This window comes from Mustela erminea, chromosome 17 (assembly GCF_009829155.1).
Source record: "Mustela erminea isolate mMusErm1 chromosome 17, mMusErm1.Pri, whole genome shotgun sequence".
Classification (NCBI taxonomy): Eukaryota; Metazoa; Chordata; class Mammalia; order Carnivora; family Mustelidae; genus Mustela; species Mustela erminea.
In genome coordinates, this window is record NC_045630.1 from 36,862,309 (window position 1) to 36,881,185 (window position 18,877).

Sequence of the window (18,877 nt, forward strand, 5' to 3'; positions counted from 1 at the left end):
TTGGCAGAGATCACAAGTAGGCAGAGAACCAGGCAGTGAGAGAGGGAAGCAGGCTCCCCGCAGAGAAGAGAGCCTGATGCGGGGCTCAATCCCAGGACACTGAGATTATGACCTGAGCCGAAGGCAGAGGCTTTAATCCACTAAGCCACCCAGATGCCCCATTTACAATACCTTTAGTATCTAACTCACAACTCTAATTTTATACACAAGTTAATTTCCTGCAGGGAATTAGGAAGTTTAAGTTTCATGTTTGCTGAATCTCAAAGTGAACAGACCTTTCCTGCTAAGAGGAGAAAATGGTGTTCAGTATGTGCTTGAACTGATTCACCCCAGCTTGGAAGATTAAGATTCATATTTAAGAACTCCAAGGAGCTTAAGTCAGAACCAGTGAATTACTATTATTTAGTTTATTTGTAAAAGGTATATATGTGTTTTCAGCCTATTATTAGAATAATCAGTAAAGATATATTTTGTATGTACATTTTCCCCAGATTTTTTTTTTATTTTGAAATAACTTGATTCTAATTTTTATGCATTGGTATTATAATTATCATATCTAAAAATGCAAGGCAATAGATTCTTTTGCTGTTGTTAAAACTGTCTTCATTCACTCTTTCCTCAGAAGAGTTAGACCTAAACACGTCAATCTTTTAAGCACTCATAAAAAAGTGAATCTGTTTTGAGAACATTCAGTGTCTATATATTCTAATTAAATATTTGTAGAATTGATAAGGAACATAATATAATACATATCTTTCATACATATACACACGCATGCGCCTGTGCACATAAACACACACATATATATATATAGCATTCTAGACAAGGAAACTAACTTTGGTGAAATACTTGTAATTCTGCCCCCTAAGAGATTAAAGGTTATTTGAAATCTAGAATTCATATCAGACTGTGAAGGTTAGATATAAACTTGATGAAGTTTGATAGACCAGAAACTATACCTCCCAAATTCAAAGTCAACCATAGGACTAAGAACCTACTATCACTGGGATATCAAACAGCTGAAATAAATTACAATATCGTCCATCGGAGTTGTAAAGCCGAAGAGGGGTGGGAGGTAGATATTGTAGAACTAGTGCCCAAACGTTAGAATAATCCAAGAAGAGCCCAAGACACATTAGATAGTAAAGGAGGGAGTCCCCCAGGAAAGCAAATGTACTCCTCAAAATCCGGACTGCATGTAAGACCTATAGAACGTGGAACGCTCTCACAACTTAGAACGCTGAAGGCCTCCTTGTAGGTGAGGTGTCCGGGTTTCAGGTCTACAGCTCTGCCAGTTTGTTCAGCAGATGTTGAGCATCTCGATGTGCCGCATCCTGTACTGAGGCCAAATATTAAGTTCTTGTGCTGAAATGGGGACAAGCAAAGAAAACAAAAATTAAGTGATGGGTTTGAGCCAAGTTCCATGGAGTATGGAGGGTTAGGAGGTCATATAGAAACACAGTAAAAGTAGCTATATTTAGGGTCCACTTACATGCCTGGCACTGTTCAGAAAATTTATACGCATTGACCCACTGATTTTTCACAGCAACCCAAGAAGTATGTACAATTCTCATCCCCACCTTATAGAGAAGGAAATGGAGGTACAGAGAGTTTATGTTACCTGCCCAAGGTCACACTAAATTTCCCACCAAAACTTTAGGCTGCTAAAAACAAAACAAAACAAAACCAAAAAAAAACTTCAGGCTGCTTTCAGACAAATGTCTGGATCACCTCCAAGGAAGTGATACAGATTAGTAATAAAAATAAAAACAACAACAATGATAATAATATTTATTCAGTGCCAGGCATTTTTTAAGGGTTTTATTTAAATATCTGTATTTTTTTGGACATTCTTCTTTAATTAATAGACTATTTTTTGGAGCAACTCAAGGCTCACAGAAAAATTATGTGGGAAGTTTAGGGAGTTCCCATATACCCTATTTTCCCTCTTCTCTCCACCCCACCATGCACACGGTTTTCCCTATTATCTACATCTTGCATTAACGTAGTACTATTTCTTTATTTTTTACAAGTGATGAGCCAATATTGATGCATTATTATTAATTAAAGTCCACAGTTTACGTTAGAGTTGACTTTTGTGTCGTACAGGTCAATGGGTTTTAATAAATGTGTAATGATGTATATCCACCATTACAATATCATACAGAATCATTTTACTGCCCTAAAATTCCCCTGTGTTCCACCTAGTGATCCCTCCCTTCTATCCCTGAACCTTGGAAATTACTGCTTTTTTTACTTTCTTCATAGTTTGCCTTTTCCAGGATATGCTATGGTTGAAATCATATAATGTGCAGGCTTTTCATAATGGCTTCTTTCACCAGCAGTATGCAGTTAGGTTCTTCCACATCTTGTGTGGCTTGATAGCTCATTTCTTCATATTGCTGAATAATCTTCCATTGTAATGATGTGCCTGTTCACCCATTTACCAGTTGAGCATCTTGGTTGCATCCAAGTTTTGGCAATGAAGAATAAAGCTGTTGTAAATGTGCAAGATTTTGCACGGACATGTTTTCAACTTGTTCGAGTAAATGTTGAAGAGTATCATTGCTAGATTGTATGGTAAGAATGTATAACTTTATAAAAACCACCAAACTGGGGACACCGAGGTGGCACAGTTGGTTAACCGGCTGCTTTCAGCTCAGGTCATGAACTGGGCTTCCTGGGATTGAGCCCACATTGGGCTTCTTGCTTCTCAGGGAGCCTGCTTCTCCCTCTGCCTGCCACTCCCCTGCTTGTGCTCACTCACTCTCTCTCTCTCTCTGACAAATAAATGAATACAAATCTTTAAAACAAATAAACAAACCACCAAATTATCTTCCAAAGTGGCTATACCATTTTGCATTTCCACGAATAGTAAATGAGAGTTCCTGTTGCTCCACATCCTTCTCCAGTATTTGGGGTTGTCAGTGTTCTGGATTTTAGTTCTTTGTTTTTCTTTTTTATTTTTTTTAAAGATTTTGACAGACAGAGATCACAAGTAGGCAGAGAGGCAGGCAGAGAGAGAGGGGGAAGTAGGCTCCCCACTGAGCAGAGAGACCAATGTGGCCCTCGATCCCAGGACCCTGAGATCATGACCTAAGCTGAAGGAAGAGGCCTAACCCACTGAGTCACCCAGGCGCCCCTGGATTTTAGCTATTTCAATAGGTGTGTGGTGATATGTCATTGTTGTTTTCATTTGCAATTTCCTAGTGACAAAATACGATGTTGAGCTTTTTTTTATATGCTCATTTGCCGTCTGTTCAGATCTTTTGCCCATCTATTAGCTGGGTTAAGAACCCCATTTTCAGATGAGGAACCTGAGGCACGAAGGGGCTCTACAAATTGCTCAGGGTTACACAGTAGGGGATTGAGGCCAGGCAGGAGGGCTCAAAGCCCACAGTTGTGATCACTATTCTGTAATGCCTTCAGGGTACAGGTTTGGAGCTAAAAACCTGGGTATCCAGGCTGGCTCTTCTGTGTACCTGGTGTCTAACCTCAGGTAAATCATTTAATTTTAACCCAGCCTCAGTTTCTTCTGTAATATGAGGAAAACAGGTTTCGGTGTTGCTATTAGGACTAAATGAAACAAAGTAGAAAAAGTGCTGAACTTGTTCTCTGAACATAGCAGCTGCCTATAAACGGTAGCTATTGTTAGTCCAACACCACATGAAAGAGCGAGAGAAGACTGCTATAGCCCTGCGAATTAGCACCTGCCTCCAAATCCAAACAGATCCGTCTGGACTTTAAATTCTATAGAAACTCAGACATTTCTTGGTGAGGTTTCCATGAACAATTGTCAGCTGACACATCAACTTCTTACACCTAGAGCACATGAAGAATAAAGGGTACTCCAGTTGCTTAAAAAAAATAGAATTTTACTGTATTCAATTACTTTTCCTGTTCATCTTCGCCCTTATGGTAGCCCTTGCAAAACAAAACAAAATGAAACAAAAGTCACAGTTGTATTAACCTTGCAGCTAATGAAGCATGCCCGGAACCAGATGCAACCTGGGGGACTCCAGTAAAGCTAGAATGGTGGCAGGAAAGGAAAACAAGCCCTTGCACCCTATGTGTGTGAATGGCTGCTGGAGGATGCAGGGCTTGTCCCAATCCCCAGGAGCTGGGAATGCCCTGATGGCCATATACCTCAGAGGATGGTTCCCAAACCTGGCAGATCACCAGAATCTCCTGAGGTGCTTTGCAAAAGAGCAGATTCCTACCTACTCAGCTCAGACTTGACTGACTCCGAATCTCCTCAGAGTGAATGAGGAGAGAGAGGGATTCTGGTATCTGTACCATTAAAAGTTCTGAGAGGCTCTAATGGTCCAGGAACTACTGATGTTTGGAATCTGTGTGTGTGTGTGTGTGTGTGTGTGTTTGTGTTTGTGTGTGTGTGTGTGTGTGAGAGAGAGAGAGAGAGAGAGACAAAGAGAGACAGAGTTAGGGAGACAGAGAGAGAAAGCAGGCAACGCTGTGGGAAAACAGAGCAGTATGGGTTGTAAGACCTTTACAATTATACGATATATTGCACTTTATCTGTAAAAGTAGATGCAAAGCAATTCAGAAGCACCTAAAATCATTTTCTAATGAAGGTGGTCAAAAACAAAGACTACAAGTTCAAAGGGGAAAAAATGTTAAACGGAACCTGAGCTTTAGACCTCTCGCTTTATTCTGATGTCGGAGCAGCATCCTTAGAAGATCCTTATATAACGACTCTTAACTAATTTGGATAACTTTTTTTCCCATGAAAGACAACAAAGTTGAATAATTTAAATATTTGGAATAAAAATCTAGTGTTTTCCTTTAGGTTTTCCAGTTTCCAGAACTTCAATGAGTTAATGAGAAATTTCCATTCAGTACAACAATAAATAAATTAATTATACTTGGAAGAAATCCAATTTCATGGGTTTAAGCTATTATTAAAATTCTGCAAATACTTTGATTTTCCAAGTCTAATCTTTTGATTTTTATGTACTCATTCAATAAGCTTTTTTGAGTATTAGTACTATGGCAGACCACGGATTTAGATGGTGTTAATATGAAGAGGAGTTCTCCACATAAATAAAGAGAAGTGGAAAGGTTTGGAAGCAGCTGCACTAGGAGAGAAAAGAAACTAAGATTTTAATGAGCACTTACTCAGTGCAAGTCTCATTTATATACAGTATTCTATTTTATAGGATAATCTGATGACATACTTTGATCACTAAGAACTAAAAGTAACAAATTTCCTAAACCTGTATTAAATAGTCCTGGAACTGGATGTACCTTCCTGTTCCAGTGTTAGACAATACTGAAAAAAATAAAAAATAAAAAAAGACCTAACTCCTTGCCCTTGGAAAATAAGACCCTGAACCAAATAAAATAGGTTCAGCTGCTTACTTGTCTCCCTAGACCCCCCAATCCAAAGTTGTGATTTCATCATTTCTGCCCACTTCAACTAGTTCTCTACCTTGAATACTATCCAGCCTACCTAAATCCTATAAATATCCTCCCCTGACTTCTCCCTTCTGAGATATTACTCTCTGTCAAGATGATGCTCACCCTTACTACAGCAAATCCAATACACATAGATTTGTTTGGCCAGTTGGTCTTGTTCTGTTTTTCTGGTGACCTTTTGGGGAGTCAACTGTCAATAGCTCCATTCTTTAATGAAGAAATTTGCCCAAACTCATCAGCTGTTATGAGCTACTTTCTTCAAGAACCAAGCGTTAAACACAACTGGGACTGACTTTGAAATTCATATTCTATTCACTGGTGGACACATTTAGGCCCATGTACTAGATGAGGTAAAGGACATGCAGGTTTTTGCCATCTAGTCTCAGATGCTCTCAAGCAAGCAACTTTAAAGAGGACGGCAGCATTAAAAGTGACAATCCATAAATGCCAGGGAGATTCAAGTCCTTAAATCAAGTTAGGATATATTTATTGCCATCTGCTCTTCATGGTGACACAGCAATAAAATGCATAAATAAACGACTCACAGACCATAAGAGAGTTGCCTAAATGAGTCCCGTAAACAGATGCAAACAAGAACAAAAGTCTAACTATTATTGATAAAGCTTAAAATGTTGCACATGATCCTAAAAAAATTATGTAAGCCCTTCTCTGTCAGTGTTCAATAATCTCATAATCATCAATTTTGGGGGGCGTCTGGGTGGCTCAGTGGGTTAAGCCGCTGCCTTCGGCTCAGGTCATGATCTCAGGGTCCTGGGATCAAGTCCTGCATCGGGCTCTCTGCTCAGCAGGGAGCCTGCTTCCCTCTCTCTCTCTGCCTGCCTCTCCATCTACTTGTGATTTCTCTCTGTCAAATAAATAAATAAAATCTTTAAAAAAAACACATCAATTTCGGGGGCCTAAGTGTTATTGAAAAGGGAAAATATAAAAAATGTAGTAGTATTTCAGTTTCAAATGCATTGACTTCAAAATGGAACTGAGGTGAACAGAGGAGCTCTGTGTGACACAGAGGAGGTAGGTTTGGTCAATAGTCCCAGACAGTTTGATTAATTCTACAAAGAGGTAAAGAGGCAAACATCCTAAAGGCAGAGTGGCATGAAGGAAAACAATGAACCATTTGCCAGAAAACATAAGATATGTTCTAGATATGCTGGCTAAGTGCTCCCAGCTTGGCCGTGTAGTTCTAGGGTCAGAATGAAAAGCTGGGGTCAGGTCATGATAAGTATTGACACTCTGCTTTTGAGGAGGGTCTGGAGGGACACAAGCTGAGTGGGGGAGTGGGAGGTTGGGGGGATGGTACAGGAAATTCCATAGCAGGGAAAATTTCTCTCAAAACCCAGTAGGGAGACGCACCATGGCATTACCATCATTAACACTGGAAAATGCAAATTGTACTGCTGGTGAATGAATTAATAACAATGACTGCTAATACCTTCAGGTAGCACTTTTTTTTGTGCCAGGCAATAATCTAAGTACTGTACGTACACTAACTCATTTAAAGTTCACCCATTGTGGGACACCTGGGTGGCTCAGTTGGTCGAGCTGCTGCCTTCAGCTCAAGTCAGGATCCCAGGGTCCTGGGATCAAATCCTGTGTTGGGCTCCCTGCTCAGTGGGGAGCCTGCTTCTCCCTCTCCCCCTCTGCCTCTCCCCTGCTCATGCTTTCTCTCTCTCTCTCTCTGATAAATAAATAAAAATTTTTTAAAAAGTAGATAAAGCTCACCCATTGGGCACCTATGAAGTAGGCCCTATAATTATCCTTATTTTATCTATGAGGAAATTGAGGCGCAGAGAGAGATTAAGTGACATGTCAAGGTCTTAGAGCTAGCAAACGAAAGAGTCAGGATGAATCAATCAACTAATTATAATCCAAACACTTGTGATGTTCTATCTTAGCAGACAGAAATATATTCTTTTTTCTATTCTAATAATATAGAAATATACTCTACACTCATTAGCCTACTTCAGACGTCAAGTTTGAGTACTCAGTACTCACACGGATATAGGCTTCTCCCCTTGCTATGTGGCGTTTTGTGCAGCCTGATATGTTTTATGTAAACTGCTCTTAAAGTGTCTTCACGTTAGTTGGCCAAAACTGATTTGTTCTTTTCTATTCATTTTCAGAATTATAGTTAGTGATTTTGAGAATTATTTTTAATTTTTTATTTTTATCATCAATTTTTTGGTCTTGGAACAATATCAAGCTTATAGAAAAGTTGCAAGTAGAATTCAAAGGCCTTTTCTTCCTGGACGATTTGAGAATAAGTTGCCAACCTGATGTGCCATCACCCTTTAAATGCTTTAGTGTATCTTTCCTACAAACAAGAGCATCCTCTTACAGTCCACAACACAACCAACACAATCATAAAGTTAACACTGATACTGCACTACAATTTAATCCTCAGACGCCTATTGTCTATTAATGTAGTTCATAGATCCAGTTCACAATCACACATTGCATCAAGACCGGTCCTGTTTCTAATCTCTTTTAGGATAGAACAGTTCTGACCTTGACACTCAAGGCCTTGACATATTTGAAAATGACAGGCTGGTTATTTTATAGGATGCTTCTCAATTTAGAGTCATCCGATGATATTTTCTCCTTATTAAATTCAGGTTAGGCATCTTCGGTAGAAATATTCCAGAAATAATGCTAACATCCTCTCATTGCATTCTTAGGTGGTGCAGCTTTTGATTTGTTCCTTTATGGAGAATGTCACCTTTAACTATATAATTTAGATCATGTCTGCCAAGTTTCTTCACTGCAAACCTACTCTTCCCTTTATAATTAATAAATATTTTATGTAGAAGCACATTAAAACAATGTAAATTTATTAATTTATATTAAATGGACTCATAACTTCCTATTATATTCAGTGGGTTACCATCTGTAAGATAATAGATTATATCTCTTTAAGGCTCAAATTGATCAGTGGGATCTCCTTCAAGCTAACTCATGTCCTTTTGTTGTTATTGTATTACTTTCTATTTTTTTTTTATTGAGGTATAATTAACATGCAACAATATGTTAATTTCAGGTATACAACATAATGATTCGATATTCATATACATAAGTTTAATTAACATCCATCCATATACATAAGTCTAATTAACATATACATGATATGTATTATGTATATGAATATCAAATTTGTGTTACCAAATTTTGTGTTACCCAAAAAATTGTATGTGATGAGAACTTTTAAGATCTACTCTCTTAACAATTTTCAAATATAGTGTTATTAACTTGTTTCGCCATGTTGTGCACTACATCCCCATGATTTATTTATTTGATCACTGGAAGTTGGTACCTTTTGTACCTCTTGACCTCGGTCACCCACTTCACTTATCCCCACCCCTCACCTCTGACAACCACTGATTTCTTCTCTGTATCTGTGAGCTTGGTTTTTCATTTGTTTTTGGAGTTTTTTAGATTCTACATATAAATAAGATCCTAAGTGAGATCCTGTCTATTTCTCCATCTGACTTATTTCACTTTGCACAATGCCTTCAAAGTCCATTCATGTTCCACATGGCAAGACTGCATTCTTTTCTGTTTAAGATTTATTTACTTATGTGAGAGAGACAGACAGAGAGAGAGAGAGTGATGGGGAGGGGCAAAGGGAAAGAAAGTCTTAAGCAGACTCCAGGCTGAGCGCAGAGTCTGAGGCAGGGTTCCATCTCGCCACCTGAGACCATGACCTGACTGGAAACCAAGAGTCTTAACCAACTGAGCCACCAGGCCCCAAGACTTCATTTTCTTATGGCTGAATAATAGTTCATTGTAAATATACAGCACGATTTCTTTTTCTTTCTTTTTCTTTCTTTCTTTCTTTCTTTTTTTTTACAGTATTTTCAGTTTTACTATAAAAATGCACACAAAACAAAAATTGTCACAAGCCATTTCTTGGCTATACTTGTGTTCAGCAGCGCATTTCAGCAGCTTCTTTGCTTTTAGCATCTCAAGTTTCCTTACATCGTTTCAAGCCGTCCTTCTTTAGCCCACCAGGCACTGCTTCTGCTATGTGTTCCCATCTCTCAGGTGTATTTACTGGGTATGTTTTCAAAGTTTGTTCCCAAAGCGTCTGTTCTTCTGTTATCCAAGGGGTGAAATCTGTGTGTGGACCTTCCAGTAGTTTCTGAAGGTGTTGCTTTGTCTGCTTGAGGCACCACTCTACGTTTTTTTTTAAATTTATCAAACCCCTTTTTCTTTTATCATCTTATTGATGAGGGTCAAGTTTTTGAAGACTCTTTACTTTATCAATAACACCTTTGGCAGTTCTCTTGACTCCAGAAGAAGGATGTATGTTCATCCTTAGTAGGATGTGCCCGTAACTTCCCTTGCTGAATTTGTTCCAGCAGGAAAAAGGTTAATTAGTAATTGCAGACCAATAGTCTTCTTGATGAGGGAGCAGGAGGCTGGCTGAAGACAAAGCAAAAGCTGGCACCTTGCAGCCCCTCTCCACCTGCTCCCCTCGGTAATGTGTGTGACATTCCTCAGTCACCCCTGACCCCCGAAAGAAACAAATAGTTAACTTGCAGGGATCACGATCCTGCTAGACAGGAGTCTCCCTTGGCTTACTAATGTCCTAAATCTCACTAACAAAGACGATTGATAGTAGGATTCTGACATCCCACCAAAAAGTCTCCCAACTATCTTAATGTTAATGGCTGGGCTAAAGACAACATTGATCAAGCCACAAGGGCAAGGCCTCCAGTGTCCTGGCACCTTGTAGGCCCTCTTTAGCATATGAAAACTCCGTTGAAACCTCCCTTTCCCTCACCTTCCCCCAACCACAGGGTATATAACCTGCCATCCTTCACAACCCGGGGCAGCAGCTCTTCCTGCCTGTTGGGCTGGCAGGAAGGGCTACTAAAGATGGCGAAAGTTCCCGCCACAAGACCTGAACTTGGACAGAAGAACAAAGGCCCAAGCAGGAATCTGAGACCCCCGCCCCGGGCTCCTGTGGGCCAATGGGATCCCGACAAGCAGGCGGGATATCCGAATAAGGGAATCTTGCCAAAAGACCCCTGAGCTTTCCCCAAGACCCCTTAAAAGCCCCCTCCTCCCTGCCGTGGATGTGACTGCCCCCACTCTGCCTTCCAGAGTTGCGGAACCTCGCCCGAGGGTGCCCACCTCCTCCCGGTGCAACATTCTCAGCTCCCCTTCACCTGGGCCCTGAAACTTCACCGGAGAGAACCTTTAATAAACCTTGCCTTACATCCACTTCGCCTGATATTGTGTTTATTTCGTTGGAAAAACTTTACACCTCCCACGGGTCCTGTCCCCGTGCTTTAATAAACCACCATTTTGCACCAAAGATGTCTCAAGAATTTTTTCTTGGTCATCAGCTCTGGACCTCAGCCCACCGAACCTCACCTAGGTTCTAGAACTTCATTATTCTGACCGATTTGTACTGCTGTTTCCACTTCGCCAGTTGCTTTGTCTACATTCTTAGATGCTGTTGCATGTGACCTTCAGGCTCCTCTTCTCTTTTCTAACTTGTTCATTTATTTCTTCTGTTTTTCCAGAGCAGCCTTTCCTACTTCTTTAGTAGATGGTGTGTTTCATTCAAACACTGTAAGCTTGCTAGTTCAAGACAATCACAAATTGTATCCACTTCTTCCATCATTTTAACCTGCTCTGCCTAATTGTCAGGAAAGTGATTCCAGGTCTTAGACAAGCTTTGAAGTGTTTGCCTTTCCTTTAAATGGCCTTTTTTTTTCTGGATATCTTTTTCCTTCTTAGCCAAAAATCTTATTGTCTGACTTCCTCCTCTTCTTTCTCTTTGGCTAATCAAACAGCTTCTGGTTCAGCTTGTCCTTGTTTTTCTTCAGTTTTTCTCTCCTTCGATTTTGCTTTGCTTTGGTTTTCTTTTCTGCTTCTTTTGTGGCTTTTTCTTCTTCTTCAGTTCTTTTTTTTTTTATCCTTGGATCACAGCATTATCAACTCATGTTCTTATTCTGTTTATTTCTTTTTTTCCCTTTGTGCCCTTGTTGCTCTGTTCTGTTTTTCAATCCTTCTCCTCTCATCATATTATTTTTTCTTTTTCTTCTTCATTTAAATAAGAAAATTCTCTCCAAGAATCAAAATTATACCAGAAAGAATGAAATGGATCTATACCTTCTAATGATGAATTCATAACACCAAGTTTAGGGACTTTTTTCTTTTTATTTGACCATCTGAAATTCCTTTCAAACACTGGGGAAAATACATCAAAGAAAAGTGTTCTTTGCTTTACTTGGGGAAGGAACCAAGTTATCCAAAGTAGGATCTACACTGTGGAATGCTTATCTTTTCACTGGCTCAGATAGCATTTCAGAAGCCTTAGTTATGCAAGTGAAGTAGTGTTATCTCTTTCTTCATTGGTTCACCAGCTGCTTTCCGTTTGTTTTAAAACCATTGCTTTATCTTCAGCTCTTTGTAATCAAGTGTTTTCAATGTAGGAAACTCTTCTAACTACAACCCTTCATCTTCTGATTCTTCCGAGAACTCTTTTTATCCTCCAGTTCCTGAAAAGAGGCAGAAGCATTTTGTTTCTACTCTTAACAAAAGCTTCAAACCACATTCCCAGAGGTTCAGCTTGACAGAATGCGGAAGTAGTCAGAGCACGGGTGACAATGGTGCTATGGTTGTCTGCAGAGCTAGGCAGGAGCAGCATAAGGGCACCAGGCTACATCGTATTTTCTTTATCCATTCATCCAAAGATGGACACTTGTTTCCATATCTTCATTATTGTAAATAATGTTGCCTAGAACTTGGGGTGAAAACAATTAGTGTTTTCATTTTCTTCAGATACATACCCAGAAATGGAATTGCTGGATCATATGGTAGCTCTATTTTTAATTTTTTTGCAGAAAGTTCATACTATTTTCCATAGTGGCTGCACCAACTGACATTCCCACCAACATTGTATAAGAGTTACGTATTCTCCATATTCTCACCAACACTTGTTATTTCTTGTCTCTTTCATAATAGCCATTCTGACAGGTAGGAGGTGATATCTCATTGTGGTTTTGATTTGCATTTCCCTGATGATGAGTGACATTGAGCAACAGGTACAAGTACATTATAAATTGGCTATCTGTATGTCTTCTTTGGAAAAATGTATATTCAAATCTTCTGCACATTTTAAAATCAGATTTTTTTTTGCCATTGAGTTGCATGAATTCTTTACATATTTTGGATCTTAGCTGCTTATCAGATATAAAATTTGCAAATATTTTCTCCCATTCAGTAGGATGCTTTTTCATTTTGTTGATGCTGTGCCTGTATTCATTTGACATACACCTTCATTCCTAGAACACTTACTCTCTGGCTCAATAAAATGTCCCAAAAGTTTTAACTGAGGCCTGGAATCAGTCATCTGTAGAAAGTTCTGATACTTTTTAGTAGGAAATGACATTTAGAAACCTGGGTGAAAAGTTTGCTCATTGCTGCTGGGGTGGAGAAGGGATGCTACTGCAAGGCCATCATACATTCATAGCACACATCTGTATCTATTTATTTATTATTTAAATTATTATATTTATTGAAATCATGAGTTCACACAGATACAACAAATTCCAACCTAACACCACAGTGTCCATTCCAGTTTTCTCCCTTTCCAATAGATAATGAAAATCTTGACTCCCATTTTCTTGATGTCTTTATCTTTTTTATTACCCCCCCTCATTTTGTAATCCAGTCCCATTATTGCTGCCATCTTTTCCCTATATAGACAACATCTTTATTCTGCTCAGGCTCTGAAACCTCATGGCTAGGTTTCCCTCTACACATGGGTGCTCACTTCATGTAGCTTGGGCTCCAACATTGCTTTAGGGTGCCCTGCCCTGTGAATGCCCTCCTCACCCAGCTCTGGCTCCCCTACACAATAACCACTGCACAATGCCCACCTTATTCTGACTTTAATATCTGAGCTTTTTAGAAAGGAGAAAGGAAGCCAACTGATACATTATCAAATGCTGTTTTAAAACATGGGAATTGTTCCAGGAAATAAGAAATCACCAGAAACTTTCATTTGAATCTGCTAGAAAAAGATCTTAAGCAAATTAAAGCATTTTTAAGTGAATTCTAACCATGAAGAAAATGTTTATTTCCCATGAAGATCTTGTATCAACCAATAAACAAAACTGTAGTCATCATACACAACTTTGTGAAATTTCCCCCAACATATACATTGTCAGGACCTATTTAGAAACTGTCTCTGCTCCCCTTCCCCCAGGGGATTTACAGGTAACAAAGTCCAGATACAAAGGTGGGTCAGGCCAGGTGGAGACATCCGATCAGTGGGGGGCATGCATACTGTCTCCCTGGATACCTAGGAGTATGGACCCCGCCCTTTGGGAGCCTTTTTGGCGCCAATCCCATTCAAGGTGTAATAGGCTCTTTCAAATGTCTACTAGAGTAAATTGTAACTCAATTGGTCACCTAGCATCACTGTGGAGTTTCCTATGTTGTTACAATCTCATTGGCCACCTGTGCATGGCCAGGCCCGACAGCATGGCCTTTGCCCTTAAAAGCTAGCCTGTGAAACAGAGAAGGGTCGCCCTCTCTTGCAAGAGGTGCGGCCCTGAACGTTCTGTTAGATTCTTGATGCTTGGCGCGAAATAAAGCTTTGCTTGACCTTCGCTTTGTATCAGTCTCGCTCCTTTAATCACGGACCCATTATTGGGGCATAACATACACGACCCAGTGTAAGTACAAATGTAGACTCACATACCACAGAAGAGATACTGGAAAGGTCTAACTCACATTAATAAGCTTTTAAATAAAATGTGTTCTGTCCTCCTACCTTGACAAATTATCTTTCATAACAAAATTTTTTTAATGTATGAAACTATGTTTTTTATATGATCAAAAGCTAAATATCAAAAACAACGGTATTTAATTACTACTGCACATCTTGGGTATTCTGTTGATGAGTCAATGATAACTGATTAGCAACAAAACATTCATTAATTATATTTATTCCATTGATGAGGGAGCATGAGGCTAGCTGAAGACAAAGCAAAAGCTGGCGCCTTGCACCCCCTCTCCATCCGCTCCCCCTCAGTCATGTGTAGCATTCCTCAGGCAGCCCTGACTGCTATGAACAATAAGCAAATAGTTAAGATTGCAGGGATCACAATCCAGCAAGACAGGAGTCTCCCTTGGCTTACAAATGTCCTAAATCTCACTAACAAAGACGATTGATAGCAGGATTGTGACACCCACCAAAAAGTCTCCCAACTATCTTAATGTTAATGGCTGGTCTAAAGACAACATTGATCAAGCCACAAGGGCAAGGCCTCTGGTAGGCCCTCTTTAGCATATGAAACCTCCGTTGAAAAGTCCCTTCCCCTCACCATCCCCCAACCACAGGGTACATAACCTGCCATCCCTCACAACCCGCGGCAGCAGCTCTTCCTGCCCACGGGTCCTGTCCCCGTGCTTTAATAAACCACCATTTTGCACCAAAGATGTCTCAAGAATTTTTTCTTGGTCATCGGCTCTGGACCTCAGCCCACCGAACCTCACCTAGGTTCTAGAACTTCATCACCATGAAATTTCCTTTTCTAGTTTCCATTCTAGCAAAATCACTAATTATGTGGTTATAATCAAGAGTTTTCACATAGTGAATACTGTTACGCTGAAAATAAATTTAACAAATTAAAAAAAAAAAGATTTTTCACATAGTTAGTTTCTACTCTCAGTCATTCCTAATTAGATGGCTTTTCTTGAACCAGAGAAGTTCCTATATAAGTTTTTGTTTGTTTGATGGTTCCTAATTTCAATTTGGAGAAACTTTATTGAAACAACAGCAACTAAAGTAAAATCTCTAAAGCATTACTTAGATTCAGAAACAAATCATGAATGATGAAGTCCCAGAACCTAAGTCAGGTTCGGTGGGGTGAGGAGGTTCGGAGCCGACGACTAAAGAAAGAATTCTTAAGACGTCATTGGTGCAAAATGGTGGTTTATTAAAGCACGGGGACAGGACCCGTGGGCAGGAAGAGCTGCTGCCCCTGGTTGTGAAGGTGGGCATGTTATATACCCCACGGTTGGGGGGAGGTGGTGAAGGAACGGGAGATTTCAACAGCGTTTTCACATGTTAGGGAGGGCCTACAAGGTGCCGGGGGGAGTCCTTGCCCTTATGGCCTGATCAATGTCGTTACTTTAGGTCAGGCATTAACATCAAGATAATTGGGAGATTCTTGGTGGGGCATTATGATCTGGCTATCATTTACATTCCTTTCTACTCCAGTCTCCTCCAGTTTATGGTGGGAGGGGGACATTAGGGCTTCAGGAACCAAGAGTTATTTGCCTCTGGAAATTTGTGCTATTGATAAGGTAACCTCCCTGTTTAGGTCTCTAGGACATCTTGTAGAGCAAGGGAGATTCCTGTTCTGCAGGATTGCGATCCCTGCAAGTTAACTATTTATCATTTTATGGCGATCAGGGGTGCCTGAGGAATGCTACACATATGGAGGGGAGCGGGTGAAGAGGGGGTGCAAAGCGCCAGCTTTTGCTTTGTCCTCAGCCAGCCTCCTGCTCCCTCATCAATGAACTTTTTGTATATTATTCAAACATTGTTTAAAAAGCTATATATGAAAAATTATTATGATTGCTAAATATTACAAAATATTTTAATTTCACCATACAAGTCACTATCATTCAATAGTTTTTATCATTTCTTCTTTTTTTTTAAAAGATCTTATTTATTTATTTATTTGACAGGCAGAGATCACAAGGAGGCAGAGAGAGAGAGAGAGAGAGAAGCAGGCTCCCTGCTGAGCAGAGATCCCGATGCGGGACTTGATCCCAGGACCCCGAGATCATGACCCGAGCCGAAGGCAGCGGCTCAACCCACCAAGCCACCCAGGCGCCCAGTTTTTATCATTTCTTAAATCAATATCTATATCCAAACTTCTATATAAATAATCAGTTACTACACATGTTTATCTATGTAAGATCTACATGTTTATCAATGTAAGAGTAATAGGAGTCATTTAATATTACACAGTATTTCACAGATACAGTGTTCAGTTGTAAGCAAGTAAGAAAATGGATGCTAGGCAGTATTGGAATATGATAATTCATTATGTGAAAATCTATTGTATTCATATTAACTGAGAGGAAGAAATTGGCAAGTTAATTAATTTGCTTTTTTTCCTCTTACCTAAGCACTTCTACTGCTCAAATCTTTCCCTCAAAAATGTTTGTTTCTAATATTGGCAGTGGCACAATCTATCATCATCACCACTCAGACACAGTCATTTTTTATGTTGAGGACATGTAGCAAGGGGTGAGGAGATGAATGCAGTTTGTCTCAAGACGGGATTTAGGATCACAGGTCATGCATGCTGTGCCACAGAGGAGCTTATCTCATGAGTGACCCAGTCCACACATCTCTATTTGTGTGTGTGGTAAGTGGAGCCCTCTGAAGCATTGCAAAGGCCCTTTCGCTGGAGTCTAAAGAAAGTAATGTTATGCTGCCTATAGGGTGTTAAGTACTATACAAAATAACAGATGACATTAAAAGACATGGCATATTTCTTCATAAGTCTGACATCTAAATGGGAGTGACCAGGGGAGGGGAAGGAGTACTAGGATCCATAAAGTGAACAAACACAATAAGACTGAAAGTAGCCCAAATGTTGAGAAATACGAGGCACTTTGTACATTTTATGCACTGAATCCGCATAAGTCCCAGGCTGTCCCAAGGGTAGGGAATGTCTCAATAACCATGGAGCTTCAAAATCAATGAACAATAAATGTTGAGAGTGAAAGAAAAGAGCATGTGGCCCCTGAATTGAACTCAAGCTTCTAATGCCTTAAAAACAAGTCTTCACCCCCAGTTTGTCCTTCAGTTCTTCCTTTCTCCCACCTGCCCTCTTACTTCTTCTTGACCCCCTCAAAGGCATCTCTTTAGAAGTTAAGCTTATGCACTTCCCTTGTTTTAAGACACTATTGAAGGGGCGCCTGGGTGGCTCAGTGGGTTAAGCCGCTGCCTTCGGCTTGGGTCATGATCTCAGGGTCCTGGGATCGAGTCCCACATCAGGCTTTCTGCTCAGCGGGGGGCCTGCTTCCCTTCCTCTCTCTCTGTGATCTCTTCCCTTCCTCTCTCCTACTGTGATCTCTCTCTGTCAAATAAATAAATAAAATCTTAAAAAAAAAAGACACCAATGCATGTTTGACATTGTCTTTTTTACTTTCTTGTAATTAATATTTACTGTGGGAGTTTGGGCATGCTAGTATACACATTTAACAATTTAACTGACATTAGGGAATTTTTTTTTCATATGCATTTTACATGATTTCATGTCTGTTGATGAAGGTTCTGACAAGGAAGTGAGGCACAGTAATCCTTAACTTTATTAGAGATGTTTTTAACAAAGTAAAATCCTTGAGATGATTTTCCAGACTCATTAAAAATGTTAAGTCTTAATCATGCCCAGTATCTAAGAGAAGAGAAATAACTAATGTGGAATGAACCCAAATTGTTCTTCATCTGTTGTGGAACAGAGCTATATACACACAATCACTCACACAAACACTCGCAGGCATGCTCTAATTCACCCTCTTAAATGTCTGATATTTGATCCTATCCTGGTTAGCTCTGCTTGCTTTAATTATGATCAAAAGCTGGGAGTTGAGAAATAATCCAGATATTTTCAAGCACCCACAAAGTTCAGGGTACCTTATGAGGTCCTTGGAACATAGTGTACAGAGGAGAGAGTCCTATTCTTCAAGAGCATATAATCTAAGAAGAAAGGAAATAAGAACATACAATTACAGTAACTACAAAATGAATAGGTCAAAGACTGCATTTCCAAGTTAGAGAATGGGCTGAATCAATTCAGTCTTACCAAAATGCTGGTTTGCACCAAAGCATACACAAAAGGAAAGAAAGAAGCCAACTGAGAGCATGATACATTTGACTTAACTTTTTAAAATTAAGGTAAAATTTACTTACAATGAAATGCATAGATATTAAGTACACAATTCAATTGGTTTTGGGGCGCCTGGTGGCTCAGTGGGTTAAAGCCTCTGCCTTCAGCTCGGGTCTTGATCCCAGTGTCTTGGGATCGAGCCTCGCATCTGGCTCCCTGCTCTGCAGGGAGCCTGCTTCCTACTCTCTCTCTGCCTTGCCTCTCTGCCTACTTGAGATCTCTCTCTGTCAAATAAATAAATAAAATCTTAAAAAAAAACAATTCAATTGGTTTTAACAAATGTACATACTCTTATAATGAAATAGTAATTACGATACAGAGTATTTCCATCAACCCAGACAGTTCACTAACATCTGTAAGATCTAATATGGTGATAGCTCCTCTTTCACCCCTGATTTTAGTAATTTGTGTTTTTTCTCCTTTTTTCTAGGTCAGTTTAATGATTTCTTTCAAAAAGCCAACTTTAAGCTATGAATTATTCTCTGTTG

At 39.7% G+C, this 18,877-nt stretch overlaps 1 pseudogene; it reads right to left on the bottom strand.

Annotated features, from left to right (window-relative positions):
- Window positions 1-9,307: 9,307 nt before the first annotated feature.
- LOC116576066 lies at window positions 9,308-12,208 on the bottom strand (annotated as a pseudogene).
- Between the last annotated feature and the right edge of the window lie 6,669 nt (window positions 12,209-18,877).